The sequence below is a fragment of the Equus caballus genome, chromosome 29, assembly GCF_041296265.1.
Source record: "Equus caballus isolate H_3958 breed thoroughbred chromosome 29, TB-T2T, whole genome shotgun sequence".
NCBI classification, from domain to species: Eukaryota; Metazoa; Chordata; class Mammalia; order Perissodactyla; family Equidae; genus Equus; species Equus caballus.
In genome coordinates, this window is record NC_091712.1 from 40,979,753 (window position 1) to 40,982,889 (window position 3,137).

Genomic DNA, 3,137 nt, shown 5'->3' on the forward strand with positions numbered 1-3,137 from the left:
ACAACCAGGAACTCCAGCTTGAACTTTTTCATAAGGAAGAAAGAAACTTTTGTAGTACTAAGCTGCTGAAATGTTGCTGTCCATTTGTTATAGCAGCTAACATTACTCACCAGGAATTGACCCAAGGAGCAGCAAATGTTCATCCTGTATAAAAGGAAATGCTTTAGGGGCCGGCCTGGTGGCACAGCGGTTAAGTTCACACATTCTGCTTCTTGGCAGCCCGGGGTTTGCCAGATCGGATCCCGGGTGTAGACATGTCACCACTTGGCAAAAGCCATGCTGTGGTAGGTGTACCACGTATAAAATAGAGGAAGATGGGCATGGATGTTAGCTCAGGGCCAGTCTTCCCCAGCAAAAAGAGGAGGATTGGCAGTAGTTAGCTCAGGGCTGATCTCCTCAAATGAAAAAAAAAAAAGGAAATGCTTTAATTTGAGGAATTTCAGTTTGCTTGCATGAGTGAACTATAGACTGCCCGTAGGGAGAAGGGTGAGGGGGTTGAGGATGTGGACCCTGAGAAGGAAGAGAGAAGATGAAAGCAGTTAGCAGAAATGAGATCTCATGTGTCTCCTTTGTAGTCCGTAAAGTCTTCAGCTTTATTTTTTGGCCAAGAGTGACCATTAAAGATCATTGAGTAGAAAAGAAATATGACAACACTTTTGTTTCAAAAAGATAACCTTATCTGCAACTAAGACTAATAGACGGAAGCAATGAGACTAGTTACTGGTCTCATCTCAATCCAGGCAGAGTGCAGAGAGAGCATGAGCTCAGAGGGTAGCAGAAGAGGAGGAGAGGATGGAGGAGGAAGAGAGTGATCACGGAAGGGAATGAACATGGTCTGCTTGTAACTGGAAAGAAAATGGAAGCCAAACTATGCAGACAGTAAGAAAGATCAGCAGTTGCCCTGGGGAGGGAGAGAGGGATGAAGAGGTGAACGTGGGAGATTTTAAGGGCATGAAAATAGTCTGGATGATACTGTAATCGTGGGTACATGCTTCAAAGGCTGTAGACCTACAAAACGCAAAGAGTGAATCTTAACATAAACTGTGGACTTCTGTTAATAATAATGTATCATCAATTATACTGGCTCATCAATTGTAGCAAATGCACCACATCAATGCAAGATGTTAATAACTCGAGATGTTAACAACAGGGAACCTGAGGCAGGCAAAGAAGGGGCATATGGGAACTCTGCACTTTCCAGTCAACTTTTCTGAACACCTAAAATGACTCTAAAAAATAAAGACTAATTTTTTTAAAAAAGAAAGAAAATGGAGCGTTTACATGTTATAATTACCATACATGTTTAAGATGAGGTTATAAATTTCCAAACTGATCTGCGTTTTTACTTGTATAGATCCAAAGTCTTGCTCTGTGCTCACTCTCAGGCAGCTGCTGTCACAGAGATGGGATGGGGTGTGGACAGGCTTGTCTGGTGTTACTTTGTTGTGCCATCACTCATAATAATAAAACTCCCAACCACAACTTAAACATTCAATCCTTGTTTGTGCCTTTAAGCAGTAATTACAAGTTCAGTTGAAAAAAGAAATGGTTTTCTTTTTAATAGTTACTGAAACCAAGGAAGAAAGTTTGAGTGACTTAACCGTGATCTCCTTCCAAGTATGTAGAGAAGCCAGCGATGAAGTAATTCCTGAGCTCCAGAACACCCTCTGTTGCAGGATTAAGCTGAGGCCTCTCTGCCAAGAAGAACTCCCTGATTAGAGTTTGCGAGTGTCCGCTCAGCTTCCTGACATCCTTAAGGCAAGCGAGTGGAGACGCAAAGCCAGCAGTCCTACAGATACAAACCACATGACACGTTTTTCCTTAGGTTTGCTACAGCTACTGACAGATGGGAATTGAAGTCTCCAGCATCACCTCCTGACTGAACCAGTGGAGTAAGCACTCCAGAACCACAGCCCCAGATCTGATTTCAGACAAATGTTTCCCCTCTGTAATCACTGCTCTGATCCCAGAGCTGGGCGAGATGAAACACAGCAACAACGTGGTTACTGGCAGCCAAAAAGACATAAATGGGGAACCAGCTTCTCTCGGTGCTACGCTCTCACAGGATGTGCGGCTCTCAGCGGGACCCCATGGATTCTCTATGCTGGGAATCATGGGGCCCGAGAAGTGACACAAATAGGTCACAGAAGATGCACCCTTCCACTGAGCTGGGGTCACAGGTCCCTGTTCCTATGTGGATGGAGCCCATGTTGGGGAGGGTCTTTACTACAAGCACATGGGCCTGAACCAAAAGATTCTCCTCCTGCTTAGCGAAGATACAAGGAACTTAGCGCACAGAACAGGGTTTTTCAACCTCTGTACTCTTGAGCCTTTGGCTCTCCATTATGCCTCTTCATGGGAGGCAGTCCCGGGCACTGTAGGTTGAGTAGCAGGGTCCTTGCTCCCTGCTTACCAGATGCCAGTATCACCCCCACCCCACCCCATTGTGAGAATCAAAAATGCCTCCAAACATTGCCAAATGTTCCCTGGGTGGCAGGCAGAATCAGCCCCAGTTGAGAAGGACTGGTGTCGGAGGCGTCCCTAACGATGGAGGGGTTGATTTTGGACAAGAAACCATTTCCTACCTTCCTTTTTCTCTCTATAATTGGTTGCTGCCATGCAGAGCCCAAAGAAATCATCAACGGGATTCTTAACTCTGTGACTGCTCCTCTGTTTGCAGAGAAAATAAGGGCTGAGAGCTGTCTCTTCATCTATTCGACATCCAGCAGATGAGGCTGAGTTTTTGCAAGCCTGAAAGATCGTCCCAAGTTCCTAACTCCAACAACTGAGGGACCGATTCTAATACACTTTACATCTGTGAGGGGAAAATTGCATCAGAATAGTTCAAATGAAAAGGCCAACTGCATGATTCATTTTGGAAGACCAGTTCAAAAAGTGAGCCCTATTTTAAAAATTCACATTTTTATTTTTATCCAGGACTCTGATAGTTTCACTAGAGATAAATGATTCCTTTTCAGAGGGGAAATAAGAGGCAGTTTAATCTTGGCCTTCTATTGCTTGAAACTATTCCACCTCTGTGAACTCATTTCATATTTTAAGCTCCCCAAAAAGGACAAAAGAATTTAGCCAACTCCCATGTGACCACACATTGCTAATAGAACAACACATAATTTGAA

The 3,137-nt window shown here is 44.2% G+C and overlaps 1 long non-coding RNA gene across 1 annotated transcript; it reads right to left on the bottom strand.

The window, feature by feature from the left end:
- Positions 1–565: 565 nt before the first annotated feature.
- On the bottom strand, positions 566–2,801 carry LOC138921399 (uncharacterized). Its single transcript, XR_011433947.1, has 2 exons — positions 2,586–2,801; positions 566–1,789 (listed from the first exon to the last, which is right to left on the bottom strand). It is a non-coding gene; the product is annotated as an uncharacterized lncRNA (long non-coding RNA).
- Between the last annotated feature and the right edge of the window lie 336 nt (positions 2,802–3,137).